This window comes from Bufo gargarizans, chromosome 3 (assembly GCF_014858855.1).
Source record: "Bufo gargarizans isolate SCDJY-AF-19 chromosome 3, ASM1485885v1, whole genome shotgun sequence".
Lineage (NCBI taxonomy): Eukaryota > Metazoa > Chordata > Amphibia > Anura > Bufonidae > Bufo > Bufo gargarizans.
This window is the reverse complement of record NC_058082.1, coordinates 446,719,454-446,735,601: the sequence shown is the minus strand read 5'-3', so window position 1 is coordinate 446,735,601 and position 16,148 is coordinate 446,719,454.

The following is a 16,148-nucleotide window of genomic DNA, read 5'->3' as shown; positions in this document are numbered from 1 at the left end:
GCACCAGTGCAAGTTTCCAGCAGTAAGGAAACACTGGCATGGATCACATGTAGCAGAGTTAAGTTAGTTGCTGCCCGCGTTTGTCAGCTGCGCAGCAGGAGGGAAAAGAGGGAGCCCGTGCCTGCGGATAGGGGCAGCAGCGCCGGCATGGGCCACTGGGCTAACAGTCACAGGGTCATTTTGAAAATGACAGGCAAGGGAAGAGGCAGGCCATTCCACAGGGGTGGTAGGAGTCGGGCAGGTAAACCAGGCCGAAGCCAAACTGGGAAGTTGGAGAAGGTGCATGCAATTATGTCAAAGGATGCACCAGAGTTGGTTGAGTGGCTCACTCAGCCTTCCGCTTCTACACCCTCCTCATCCTTTGTATCAGCACCCTCTTCACTCTCTGCTGTGTGCACTCCCAAAGACACCACCACCACCAACATAGCCTCTCCACTTGAGTCAGAGGAATTATTTTCCCATTCATTCCCAGACCTTACTGATGCGCAGGAAGGAAGAGGAGGTAGCAACAGCCGCCACCCAGGGGTCTGACAGTACCAAGATCAGCCCAAGGAGAGTGGTACCTGCTTTTGCTGCCTACTCCGAGATCTCTAAAGTCAGTGGTGTTGAAGGGGACGATGATGACGTATCTATGGAAGTCACGTGGGTGCCCACAAGAGAGCAAGAGGATGGGAGTTCAGAGGGAGAGACGAAGCAGCAGGTATGGAGGAGAAGGAGGAAAAGCAGGCAGAACTTACCGCACAGAAGGCAAAAAGCAGACTGCTAATGAATCTGGAACACGCCATCCACCATCCACGGTCACATCTGGCGCTCTAATAATGCCGGGACATGGCTCCACAGTGTGGGCTTTTTTTTACGTGTTTGCTGCTGAAAATAGTGTTGCCTATGTTGTCAACGCATAAGTCGCGGTAAGCCCAACACACACCCAGGGACGACCTCCTTAACCCCTTAAGGACCAGGCTCATTTTCACCTTAAGGACCAGGCCATTTTTTGCAAATCTGACCAGTGTCACTTTAAGTGCTGATAACTTTAAAACGCTTTTACTTATACAGGCCATTCTGAGATTGTTTTTTCGTCACATATTGTACTTCATGACACTGGTAAAATAAAGTCAAAAAAATAAATTTTTTTGCATAATAAAATACCTAATTTACCAAAAATTTGGAAAAATTAGCAAATTTCAAAGTTTCAGTTTCTCTACTTCTGTAATACATAGTAATACCCCCAAAAATTGTGATGACTTTACATTCCCCATATGTCTACTTCATGTTTGAATTATTTTGGGAATGATATTTTATTTTTTGGGGATGTTACAAGGCTTAGAAGTTTAGAAGCAAATCTTGAAATTTTTCAGAAATTTACAAAAACCCAATTTTTAGGGACCACTACAGCTCTGAAGTCACTTTGCAAGGCTTACATAATAGAAACCGCCCCAAAATGACCCCATTCTATAAACTACACCCCTCAAGGTATTCAAAACTGATTTTACAAACTCTGTTAACCCTTTAGGTGTTGCACAAGAGTTATTGGCAAATGGGGATGAAATTTGAGAATTTCATTTTTTTGCCTAATTTTAAATTTTAACCCATTTTTTCCACTAACAAAGCAAGGGTTAACAGCCAAAAAAGACTGTATCTTTATTGCCCTGACTCTGCCGTTTACAGAAACACCCCATATGTGGCCGTAAACTACTGTACGGCCACACAGCGGGGCGTAGAGTGAAAGCTGCGCCGGATGGTTTTTGGAAGCCAGATTTTGCTGGACAGTTTTTTTGACACCATGTCCCATTTGAAGCCCCCTGATGCACCCCTAGAGTAGAAATTCCATAAAAGTGACCCCATCTAAGAAACTACACCCCTCAAGGTATTCAAAACTGATTTTACAAACTTCGTTAACCCTTTAGGTGTTGCACAAGAGTTATTGGCAAATGGGGATGAAATTTGAGAATTTCATTTTTTTGCCTAATTTTCAATTTTAACCCATTTTTTCCACTAACAAAGCAAGGGTTAACAGCCAAACAAGACTGTATCTTTATTGCCCTGACTCTGCCGTTTACAGAAACACCCCATATGTGGCCGTAAACTACTGTACGGCCACACAGCGGGGCATAGAGTGAAAGGTACGCTGTATGGTTTTTGGAAGCCAGATTTTGCTGGACAGTTTTTTTGACACCATGTCCCATTTGAAGCCCCCTGATGCACCCCTAGAGTAGAAACTCCATAAAAGTGACCCCATCTAAGAAACTACACCCCTCAAGGTATTCAAAACTGATTTTACAAACTTTGTTAACCCTTTAGGTGTTGCACAAGATTTAATGGAAAATAGAGATACAATTTCAAAATTTCACTTTTTTGGCAGATTTTCCATTTTAATATTTTTTTTCCAGTTACAAAGCAAGGGTTAACAGCCAAACAAAACTCATTATTTATGGCCCTGATTCTGTAGTTTACAGAAACACCTCATATGTGGCTGTAGACCGCTGTACGGGCACACGGCAGGGCGCAGAAGGAAAGGAATGCCATACGGTTTTTGGAAGGCAGATTTTGCTGGACTGGTTTTTTGACACCATGTCCCATTTGAAGCCCCCTGATGCACCCCTAGAGTAGAAACTCCATAAAAGTTACCCCATCTAAGAAGCTACACCCCTCAAGGTATTCAAACTGATTTTACAAACTTTGTTAACCCTTTAGGTGTTGCACAAGATTTAATGGAAAATAGAGATACAATTTCAAAATTTAACTTTTTGGGCAGATTTTCCATTTTAATATTTTTTTTCCAGTTACAAAGCAAGGGTTAACAGCCAAACAAAACTCATTATTTATGGCCCTGATTCTGTAGTTTACAGAAACGCCTCATATGTGGTTGTAGACCGCTGTACGGGCACACGGCAGGGAGCAGAAGGAAAGGAATGCCATACGGTTTTTGGAAGGCAGATTTTGCTGGACTGGTTTTTTTGACACCATGTCCTATTTGAAGCCCCCTTGATGCACCCCTAGAGTAGAAACTCCAAAAAAGTGACCCCATTTTAGAAAGTACGGAATAGGGTGGCAGTATTGTTGGTACTAGTTCAGGGTAGATATGATTTTTGGTTGCTCTATATTACACTTTTTGTGCGGCAAGGTAACAAGAAATAGCTTTTTTGGCACGTTTTTTTTTTTGTTATTTACAACATTCATCTGACAGGTTAGATCACGTGGTAATTTTATAGAGCAGGTTGTCACGGACGCAGCGATACCTAATATGTATACAATTTTTTTTATTTATGTAAGTTTTATACAATAACTTCATTTTTAAAACCAAAAAATTGTTTAGTGTCTCCATAGTCTGAGAGCCATAGTTTTTTCAGTTTTTGGGCGATTATCTTGAGTAGGGTCTAATTTTTTGCGGGATGAGATGACAGTTTGATTGGCACTATTTTGGGGTGCATATGACTTTTTGATCGCTTGCTATTACACTTTTTGTGACGTAAGATGGCAAAAAATTGCTTTTTTTGCACAATTTATTATTTTTATTTTTTATGGTGGTCACCTGAGGGGTTAGGTCATATGATATTTATATAGAGCCGGTCGATACGGACGCGGCAATACCTAATATGTATACTTTATTTTTATTTATGTAGGTTTTACACAATGATTTTATTTTTGAAACAAAAAAAATGATGTTTTAGTGTTTCCATAGTCTAAGAGCCATAGTTTTTTCAGTTTTTGGGCGATTATCTTGAGTAGGGTCAAATTTTTTGCGGGATGAGATGACGGTTTGATTGGTACTATTTTGGCGTACATGCGACTTTTTTGATCACTTTTATTACCTTTTTTGGGAAGTAAGGTGGGCAAAATTTCTATTTTCTCATAGTTTTTATTTTTTTATTTTTATGGCGTTCACTGTGCGGGGAAAGTAACATGACCGTTTTATAGATCAGGTCGTTACGGACGCGGCGATACCTAATATGTGTAGTTTATTTTATTTTTTTTAATTTTTATTCAGTGATAAATGTTTTTTTTTTTTATCTTAACTTTTTTCACTTATTTTTATTTTTTTTTGACCCAGACCCACTTGGTTCTTGAAGATCCAGTGGGTCTGATGTCTGTAAAATACAGTACAGAACCTATATAGGTATCTGTAACTGTATTTTACTTACACTGAACAGATCTATGCTTTCAGCATAGATCTGTTCAGCACCATGGACAGCAGGACGCCTGAGCAGGCGTCCTGTTGTCATGGGAACCTTCCCCGTCTGCTCAGTTATGGTCAGAACTGCGCAGACGGGGAAGGGTAAGGACGGGGCTCTGGGGGGGCTGTCTGGGGGCTCTCTCCCTCTCCCATCGGGGGGCTGCAAAGGCACAGCAGCCCCCCGATCGGAGAGGGAGGGAGCTCCCTTTTACTGTTAACCTTTTCCATACAGCGGTCCGTACGGACCGCTGTATGGAAAGGGTTAAACGGCTGACATCGCATCAACGATGTCAGCCGTTTATACCAGGGTGCCAGCAATGTGCTGGCACCCTGGTATACCCACTGTACACCAACGATTATTCAATGGGAGGCGGGCGGGGGATCGCGATCCCGCCTGCCGCACCGCCCGCCTCCCGCAACGCCCCCACCGCCTGCGACACCCCCCCTGCACCACCCGCTGCCATCAAATCATGCAGGGGTGCGGGGGGGGGTGTACTATATTGATTTTAGACACTCTAATGTTTCTGATCCCCGCGGTCAGGGACCGCGGGGATCAGAAACTGCAAAAAGCGCAGCAAACCGCAGGTCTGAATTGACCTGCGGTTTGCTGCGATCGCCGACACGGGGGGGTCACATGACCCCCCCTGGCGTTTTAACAGGATGCCGGCTGAATGATTTCAGCCGGCATCCTGTTCAAATTAACCCCTGCGGCGCCGGAATGCCGATTTTAAAGTCAGGACGTACCGGTACGTCCTTGGTCCTTAAGGACTCGGGAAATAGGGCGTACCGGTACGTCCTATGTCCTTAAGGGGTTAAGAAAGCACCTGGCCTTCCATCACTGAGCCCAGTGGGAGCAACACTGTCAGAACCCACAAAGACACACTCCTGGTGCTCCGCGTCCTGCCTCTTCTCCTTCTCCTCTCTCCTCCCATTTGTCCTCCACTCCACCTTCCACCGTGCCGTCATTGCGTTCATTTGGCAAAAGGCAGGCTTCCGTGGCCAATATGTTCAAGTGTAAAAAGATGGTGACACCCTATAACCCTGTTGCCCAACGGCTAACCGCCGTTTTGTCGGAACTGCTAGCCCTCCAACTACTGCCATATAAACTGGTCGACTCGGAGGCCTTTAGAAAATTTGTGGCCATTGGCACACCGCGATGGAAGGTCCCTGGAAGTAAATATTTCTCCCAGAAGGGTATTCCAGAGATATATTGCACATTCAGCGGCAATTGAATATATCTCTGGCACACAGTGTCGTTGCCAAGATGCATTTGACCAAAGGCACGTGGTCTAGCAAACACAGGCAGGGAAGGTACATGACTTTTACTACCTACTGGGTGAACCTTCTGATGGCTGTCAAACATGCAACCCGTGGCACCCATGTGGATTTGGTGTTACCGCCATGGATTGCATGCAGGTCTGCCTGTTCTTCTCCTCCTCCTACTTCATCCTCCATTTCCTCCTCGGCTGACTCCTCGTTTCCCACTGCTACCGCCTCTTCTGCTGCACCCTTCAGCTCCCCAGAACCTATTCGACATGCCAGGTGAGACGTTGCCATGCTGTGCTGTGGCTGTCGTGCCTGGAAGCCAAGAGCCACACCGGTCCTGCACTGCTTTCAGCTCTGCGGTCACAGGCCGATCAGTGGCTAACCCCGCTCAGTTGGTAAAGTGGTGGTAAAGTGACAGTTGGTAAAGTGGTGTGCGACAACGGTGCCAATCTGCTGAGCGTGCTGAAACATGGCAAAATGACACACGTGCCATGCATGGCACACGTCCTGAACTTAGTCGTGCAGCAATTCGTTGCCAAATATCCCGGGTCCAGGACGTCTTGCGGCAGGCCAGGAAAATCTCTGGCCATTTTAGATGGCGGCGGCGACACCATTTGCCCTTCAGATTTGTGATTTGTGACTGCCCGACGTGCTGAAACTCCACCTTGTATATGCTTGATAGTCTGCTACAGCAAAAACATGACATTAACAACTAACTGTACGAACTCTGCGGCAGGACAGGTTCTGGGAGCTTGTGTTTTTTCCACTGCGCCAGTGGCTTCTCATGCGCGACTTATACAGACTTCTGCGACCATTTGATGAGATCACCAAACTAGTCAGTTGCAGCCAAGGCGCCATCAGTGACATCGTACCTTACACCTTCTTATCGGGGCATGCATTGCATTGTGTCATTGATCAAGCCATCGAGGAGCAGGAAGATGAGGAAGTCGCAATGCTGAATGAATTCCCAGGGAGGGCTACTCCATCTGAGACAAGTCATCAGGAGTCTGAAGAGGAGTCAGAGGAGGATGGTGCCTGGGGGGAGGAGGAGCAAGAAGAGCAGGCTTTAAACTTTTCGGTGATCCCTGGTGTTGTCCGTGGCTGGGGGGAGGAGACCAAGGATTACATACTCCTGGGTGATGAGCAGGAGCCAGGCCGCTCCACTGCTTCCAATATAGTGCAAATGGGGGCCTTCATACTCCAGTGTTTGACGAGGGACCCCCGTATAAAAAGCATAAAGCACAAGGACCAGTACTGGGTGGCAACATACTTAAACCCCCGATACAAACACAAAATGGCAGACATGTTACCAGCATCACAGAGGGCTGTCAGAATGCAGCATTTCCAGGCCTTGCTGCGAGAGATGTTGCATTCTGCTGTTGCCAGCACTGGCAGAGGAATTTCCACCCACAAAGAAACAGTTGCAGGTACCAGTCCTACAGCGTGTGCAACAAGAGGGTGATTTGAAGATGTGTTGGTCATTTTGGATATGAGATTATTCTTTCAGCCAACCCATCAACAGCCTCCCTCCAGATCCAGCCTCAGGGAACCCCTATACCGACAGGTGTCCAACTACATCGGGTTAACGGCTGCTCTGAGAAGTGAGGAATCCCTTGACTACTGGGTGTGCAGGCTTGACCTGTGGTCAGAGCTGGTACAATTTGCCATGGAACTCTTGGCTTGCCCCTCATCAAGTGTATTGTCCGAATGGATGTTCAGCGCAGCAGGGGGGATCGTGACCGGTAGGCGCACTCACCTAGCTCACGACAGTGTGGACTACCTCACATTTCTAAAAATGAATGAGGCATGAATCTCGGAGGAATCCAACATCTGTAACAACCACATTTAATTGAATTTCCTCCTGCCAGCCCACACATATCCGCCACCAGCCAGAAAAAAGAATGGTCCCTGTCATATGTAAATACAGCGGCATAAAAGGCCTTTTCTGTCCGGTGAATGCCTAAGCTTTGGGACCTCAGAGGAATTTAACACCTTTGATGACTATGTGTTATCGAATTTCAACTATTATCATTATTTTTTTCAAGAGGGGAGATTTCGCTAGCCATGTTTTTAATCCAATTTTGTATTCTTAGTTCTTTTAAACATATGTATTTGACATGTATTTATACTGCCTGCAGTAAAATTCATATCCAATGACCGTCTAATATACCTACAGCCGCATAATTACTTGATGTTTTCTGTCCGGTGAATGAATAATGTTTGGGGCCCATAGTCCACTGGCCTGCAATAAAATTGATATCCATTGACCGTCTAATATATCTCCAGCCAAATAATCACTTAATCTTTTATGTACCGTGAATACATAATTTTTGGGGCCTATCGTCTACTGGCCTGCAGTAAAATTGATATCCAATGACGTCTAATATACCTCCAGCCACATAATCACTTGATCTTTTCTGTACGGTGAATGCCTAATTGTTGGGGCCTCGGAGGAATACAACATCTGTAGTCACATATAATAACTTGCACATGTAATATATAATATATAATTACACCTCCTGATGATCCCACAATCTACACGTGGGTGAAACGCGTCGAGGCAAGTGAGGTGTTTGACTATAACGTCAACCCTAGACAGTGTATGGTTATAACACCAACACTGAATAAGTGTATGTTTGTGTATTTTTGTATTTTTTGTGTGTTTGTATCACTGTGGTGTCTCTATCCGTTAAATCCCATCCAGTCTACTCATATAGCTGACAAATATAATATCCTAATCCCTTACCTTTTAAACCAGTCCACATGCCTCTTTTCACCTCTTATAGGGTGCAGGAAGGGCTAGCAGCATAGGCACGCGGACAGGGGGTCTCCACCATTAGGAGCCCTCCCTGGGCAAAGGGCTTTAGGACAGGGGTAGATTTAGGGACAGTGCTCCCCATACCCCATATAACAATATCCTTGGATGTGGTTTTTGGTCACTTTCTTTATGTATGTCCTATAGTTTAAATTAGTGGATCCTTTAGGGATTTTTTTAACGTATATCAAATAAAATATTATTTTAGGGGTCTAATTAATACTTTGCTGGATATATATACAATACAGTTACCCCCATATATCAATGTTCATTGATTTTGCTGGATTTATACAACATCTGTGAAGACCATGTGTTATCGAATTTCACCTAATTTCATTTGGGGTTTATTTAAGAGGGGGGATTTTGTTAGCCATGTTTTTATATTTTTTGTTCTTTTAAAAATATGTATTTGATATGTATTTGTACTAGTCTGCAGTAAAATTGATATCCAATGACCGTCTAATATAACTCCAACCACATAATCACTTGATGTTTTCTGTCCAGTGAATGCCTAATGTTTGGGTCCTGTACTCCCGTGGCCTAAAATACAATTTTTATAGGCTCCAGGAGGCCACATTTTTGACAGTTTCCCTTTAAGATGCATAAAAATGGCCCCTTTTTGTGGGAATTGTTGCCATTGATCCCCCTCTGGTATGTCTGGTATGTCACTGTCCATGTTGTGGGATGATTTGTGCACTTATTTTGGTATTTGGTGGCTGCAATAATGACTTGAAGGTTTTTTAGGTTCGCCTGCCATTAAAGTGAATGGTGCCCGCCGCAAACTTGCGGTTCGCGAACATTTGACTATGTTCGCAAATCGTTCTGGCCCATGTTCGTCCATCACTAGGTTGAGACACCATACCAAGGGTGACCTTATGATCTCAATGTGCTACCTTACAGTGCTTGTGCAGGTGATACTGCTATGTGCACGGAATCAAGTAACAACATCTTATCTACAGTCATCTGTAGAACTGAATAAAATCTTGCTGCATTATAATAATTGTTAGGTCTTGTTCACACAGTGTATTTTACACGTAATCCACAAAATATGCACTCCTCATTTTTGCTTAAAAACAAACAAAACAAACACCATTCTGCTTGATTATTAGGGTGCATTAAAACGACCATAAGTGTTTTGCTGTCTGCAAATTGCTGATCCGGAAATCATGGATATAGTGCACGCTGCATTAAACTGTGACCCTTTCAACTTCAATGGGTGCGTGATCCGCATGTTGCGGCAAAGAATAGGACATATCTAGGGTTGATCGAACCTGTTAATCTTTAGGTTCACCAGGTTCGGCAAAACTTCGGGTCAAACTTGACCCTGAACTTGACCATGAACCATATTGAAGTCAATGAGGACCCGAACCTCACTTTATTATTTTCCGTTATAACATGGTTATATTGGGAAATAATAGTTTTCTCAAGACAGAATGCAAAACAATATGGCCGTTTAGGGGTTAAAAAAAACAAAAGCAACTCACCGCGTCCACTTGATTGCTCTGCAGCAGCTTCTTCTATCAATGAACAGGACCTGCCAAAGGACCCACGATGACATTACCACATGGAAGAGCGCGGTGACGTCATCATGCACATCGGAGATCCTTTGGCAGGTGCTGCTTAGTGAAGATAGAAGAAGCTGCTGCAGCGTGATCAAGTGGATGAGGTTATTTTTTATTTTTTGCCCTTTGATTTCAATGAGAACCATGTAATGCTTCATTTCCCCTGTGGTGGCATTGCAGGGTAAATTGAATGTAGAGTATTTTACCAGGTTATCCCACAGACCTTACCAGATTGCTGTGGCTAAAAATACTGGGATCATCTTCTCATTGGGGGTCTCTCCTAGCTAAAAAGAATTGTCCAAAGTGAGCAACCTTTTTAAATGACTTGCTTAGGTACTCACATGAAGAAATACGGCTTTGCTTTGTATGTCTATAAGGACTCTTTCACACGAGCGGATGCCGTGCGTGGTATCCGCTGCATGAAAGACAGCAAAGACAAGCATTATCAATCATGTTAATGCTCCGTTTTTCTGCTGTCCAGAGCGAGGCTTGCCTGTCTTTCACGATGCGGATTCCACACACGGCATTGTCTCGTCTGAAAGAGTCCTAAAAGTGTGTGTGTTTTATTTCTATAAATACATTAAGAGACATTTCTCCAGGGTCCATTTTATAAGTGCATTGCCCTCATGAGACCTGAGTAACTGATTTAATGTAAGAGAATAGCGGCATAAAGCCCTAGGGGGGAAGCAAACCTTTGGATTTGTAAGGACAGTGCTAAGGATAGAGAAAAAAATAGCTTCTGTGAGGAATTCAATGCACATGCCCTAAGGTGTTAGGGAAATAGAGAATGCAACAAGACTATGAATTAGCTGAATTTTCCCCAGAAGCTTGGATTAAGAAGGATTAGGTACAGTGATAAGTGCATGTTTTCTCAAACTTGATTACATTCTGCGCTTGCATTTGAAATGATCAGAAATTAGGCAACACTGTTTTTCCAATTAAGAGTAATAAGCTCAGGTCACCCCCTACAATGGGTATCTTGGCTTCATGAACATTAAGCTTGTGTCTTGTAATTTATATTACTAATAATGCATCTACTATAGTTGCATAGATTTAAAATGCTGAAAATTTATTTCAATATTATTATCAAAAGAACCCCATATTTTCTTCATCAAATTGCTATAAATGGAGCAAAAAATACAGTCCCAAAAATAAGCACATACAAATCATTGACATAGAGCTATTGCTTTTGTAGCAATAAATTATTCATTTCAAACATGTCCACCAGTTCAGGTGAGTACAGAATGATTGCTTGCAAAACTAGTCACTACTAGAGAAGACAATTACATCATATGATGGAATGACAAATATCCTTGTATTATATTGTTTAAAGGCTATGTACACCTTTGGAGGCAATCTTTTTTTATGTTTAATAGTATTTTATTAGAGCGAGCAGACATTAGGAAGAGGGTACAGTACACATTCAATGTACAACAGTTTTGCATATCAATATACGCTACTCATATTATCTTCTGAGTTACAGCAATAAATGTTGAAAAGTATTGGTCAGCATATACAGTGATATCCAGTCACTAGGGATGAGCGAACCCGAACTGTATAGTTCGGGTTCGTACCGAATTTTAGGGTGTCCGTGACACGGACCCGAAGCCGGACATTTTCGTAAAAGTCCGGGTTCGGGTTCGGTGTTCGTCGCTTTCTTGGCGCTTTTGTGATGCTTTCTTGGCGCTTTTTGAAAGGCTGCAAAGCAGCCAATCAACAAGCGTCATACTACTTGCCCCAAGAGGCCGTCACAGCCATGCCTACTATTGGCATGTCTGTGATTGGCCAGAGCACCATGTGACCCAGCCTCTATTTAAGCTGGAGTCACATAGCGCCGCCCGTCACTCTGCTCTGATTAGCGTAGGGAGAGGTTGCGGCTGCGACAGTAGGGCGAGAATAGGCAGATTAACTCCTCCAAAGGACTTGATTAATCGATCGATCTGCAGCTGTGCATCATTGAGCTGCTGAAATTCAATTGCTCACTGTTTTTAGGCTGCCAAGACCGTTTGTCAGTCACTTTTTTCTGGGGTGATCGGCGGCCATTTTGTGTATTGTGGTGCGCCAGCACAAGCTGCGACCAAGTGCATTTAACCCTCAATGGTGTGGTTGTTTTTTGGCTAAAGCCTACATCAGGGTGAAGCTGTCACACCAAGTGCATTTAACCAGCAATAGTCTGTTTATTTTTTGGCCATATACTACATCAGGGGCAAGCTGCGCCTGTCACCAAGTGCATTTAATCCTCAATGGTGTGGTTGTTTTTTGGCTAAAGCCTACATCAGGGTGAAGCTGTCACACCAAGTGCATTTAACCAGCAATAGTCTGTTCATTTTTTGGCCATATACTACATCAGGGGCAAGCTGCGCCTGTCACCAAGTGCATTTAACCCTCAATGGTGTGGTTGTTTTTTGGCTAAAGCCTACATCAGGGTGAAGCTGTCACACCAAGTGCATTTAACCAGCAATAGTCTGTTTATTTTTTGGCCATATACTACATCAGGGGCAAGCTGCGCCCGTCACCAAGTGCATTTAACCCTCAGTAGTGTGGTTGGTCAAGCTGTCACACCAAGTGCATTTAACCAACAATAGTCTGTTCATTTTTTGGCCATATACTACATCAGGGGCAAGCTGCGCCTGTCACCAAGTGCGTTTAACCCTCAGTAGTGTGGTTGGTCAAGCTGTCACACCAAGTGCATTTAACCAGCAATAGTGTGGTTATTTTTTGGCCATATCCCAGTCTAATTCTGTCAGTAAATCCATACCGGTCACCCAGCGCCTAAATACTAGGCCTCAAATTTATATCCCGCTAAATCTGTCGTTACCGCTGTACTGTTCTGGCTGGGCAAGTTATTTAGTGTCCGTCAAAGCAAATTTTTTGTTCTGGGTTGAAATACAATTCCCAATTTAGCAATTTCCTAATTTAGTGGTTTCTGCTGTATCAGAGCTATTTGAAATCTATCCCTAAAAGGGTATATAATATTCAAGGTGCACATAGGGTCATTCAGAATAACTTCACACACACGCTACTGTGCATTTCCAAGTCTAATTCTGTCAGTAAATCCATACCGGTCACCCAGCGCCTAAATACTAGGCCTCAAATTTATATCCCGCTAAATCTGCCGTTACCGCTGTACTGTTCTGGCTGGGCAAGTTATTTATTGTCCGTCAAAGCACATTTTTTGTTCTGGGTTGAAAAACAATTCCCAATTTAGCAATTTCCTAATTTAGTGGTTTCTGCTGTATCAGAGCTATTTGAAATCTATCCCTAAAAGAGTATATAATATTCAAGGTACACATAGGGTCATTCAGAATAACTTCACACACACGCTACTGTGCATTTCCAAGTCTAATTCTGTCAGTAAATCCATACCGGTCACCCAGCGCCTAAATACTAGGCCTCAAATTTATATCCCGCTAAATCTGTCGTTACCGCTGTACTGTTCAGGCTGGGCAAGTTATTTAGTGTCCGTCAAAGCACATTTTTTGTTCTGGGTTGAAAAACAATTCCCAATTTAGCAATTTCATAATTTAGTGGTTTCTGCTATATCAGAGCTATTTGAAATCTATCCCTAAAAGGGTATATAATATTCAAGGTGCACATAGGGTCATTCAGAATAACTTCACACACACGCTACTGTGCATTTCCAAGTCTTATTCTGTCAGTAAATCCATACCGGTCACCCAGCGCCTAAATACTAGGCCTCAAATTTATATTCAGCTGAATTTGAATACAATACATTGGGCCAAATAATATTTTTGTTGTTGTGGTGAACGATAACAATGAGGAAAACATCTAGTAAGGGACGCGGACGTGGACATGGTCGTGGTGGTGTTAGTGGACCCTCTGGTGCTGGGAGAGGACGCGGCCGTTCTGCCACATCCACACGTCCTAGTGTACCAACTACCTCAGGTCCCAGTAGCCGCCAGAATTTACAGCGATATATGGTGGGGCCCAATGCCGTTCTAAGGATGGTAAGGCCTGAGCAGGTACAGGCATTAGTCAATTGGGTGGCCGACAGTGGATCCAGCACGTTCACATTATCTCCCACCCAGTCTTCTGCAGAAAGCGCACAGATGGCGCCTGAAAACCAACCCCATCAGTCTGTCACATCACCCCCATGCATACCAGGGAAACTGTCTCAGCCTCAAGTTATGCAGCAGTCTCTTATGTTGTTTAAAGACTCCGCTGGCAGGGTTTCCCAAGGGCATCCACCTAGCCCTTCCCCAGCGGTGAAAGACATAGAATGCACTGACGCACAACCACTTATGTTTCCTGATGATGAGGACATGGGAATACCACCTCAGCATGTCTCTGATGATGACGAAACACAGGTGCCAACTGCTGCGTCTTTCTGCAGTGTGCAGACTGAACAGGAGGTCAGGGATCAAGACTGGGTGGAAGACGATGCAGGGGACGATGAGGTCCTAGACCCCACATGGAATGAAGGTCGTGCCACTGACTTTCACAGTTCGGTGAGACCGAGCCAACAGCGTAGCAAAAGAGGGAGCAGTGGGCAAAAGCAGAACACCCGCCGCCAAGAGACTCCGCCTGCTACTGACCGCCGCCATCTGGGACCGAGCACCCCAAAGGCAGCTTCAAGGAGTTCCCTGGCATGGCACTTCTTCAAACAATGTGCTGACGACAAGACCCGAGTGGTTTGCACGCTGTGCCATCAGAGCCTGAAGCGAGGCATTAACGTTCTGAACCTGAGCACAACCTGCATGACCAGGCACCTGCATGCAAAGCACCTTAAAACCAAGGAAGTCACTCAGGCTCCCCCTGCTACCTCTTCTGCTGCTGCCGACTCGGCCTCTTCTGCTGCTGCCGCCTCGGCCTCTTCCTCTGCCTCTGGAGGAACGTTGGCACCTGCCGCCCAGCAAACAGGGGATGTACCACCAACACCACCACCACCTCCGTCACCAAGCATCTCAACCATGTCACACGGCAGAGTTCAGCTCTATATCTCACAAACATTTGAGAGAAAGCGTAAATTCCCACCTAGCCACCCTCGATCCCTGGCCCTGAATGCCAGCATTTCTAAACTACTGGCCTATGAAATGCTGTCATTTAGGCTGGTGGACACAGACAGCTTCAAACAGCTCATGTCGCTTGCTGTCCCACAGTATGTTGTTCCCAGCCGGCACTACTTCTCCAAGAGAGCCATGCCTTCCCTGCACAACCAAGTATCCGATAAAATCAAGTGTGCACTGCGCAACGCCATCTGTGGCAAGGTCCACCTAACCACAGATACGTGGACCAGTAAGCACGGCCAGGGACGCTATATCTCCCTAACTGCACACTGGGTAAATGTAGTGGCAGCTGGGCCCCAGGCGGAGAGCTGTTTGGCGCACGTCCTTCCGCCGCCAAGGATCGCAGGGCAACATTCTTTGCCTCCTGTTGCCACATCCTCCTACTCGACTTCCTCCTCCTCTTCTTCCACCTGCTCATCTAGTCAGCCACACACCTTCACCACCAACTTCAGCACAGCCCGGGGTAAACGTCAGCAGGCCATTCTGAAACTCATATGTTTGGGGGACAGGCCCCACACCGCACAGGAGTTGTGGCAGGGTATAGAACAACAGACCGACGAGTGGTTGCTGCCGATGAGCCTCAAGCCCGGCCTGGTGGTGTGTGATAATGGGCGAAATCTCGTTGCAGCTCTGGGACTAGCCAGTTTGATGCACATCCGTTGCTTGGCGCATGTGCTGAATTTGGTGGTGCAGAAGTTCATTCACAACTACCCCGACATGTCAGAGCTGCTGCATAAAGTGCGGGCCGTCTGTCCGCGCTTCCGGCGTTCACATCCTGCTGCTGCTCGCCTGTCTGTGCTACAGCGTAACTTCGGCCTTCCCGCTCACCGCCTCATATGCGACGTGCCCACCAGGTGGAACTCCACCTTGCACATGCTGGACAGACTGTGCGAGCAGCAGCAGGCCATAGTGGAGTTTCAGGTGCAGCACGCACGGGTCAGTCGCACTACAGATCAGCACCACTTCACCACCAATGACTGGGCCTCCATGCGAGACCTGTGTGCCCTGTTGCGCTGTTTTGAGTACTCCACCAACATGGCCAGTGGCGATGACGCCGTTATCAGCGTTACAATACCACTTCTATGTCTCCTTGAGAAAACACTTAGGGCGATGATGGAAGAGGAGGTGGCCCAGGAGGAGGAGGAGGAGGAGGAGGAAGAGGGGTCATTTTTAGCACTTTCAGGCCAGTCTCTTCGAAGTGACTCAGAGGGAGGTTTTTGGCAACAGCAGAGGCCAGGTACAAATGTGGCCAGCCAGGGCCCACTACTGGAGGACGAGGAGGACGAGGATGAGGAGGAGGTGGAGGA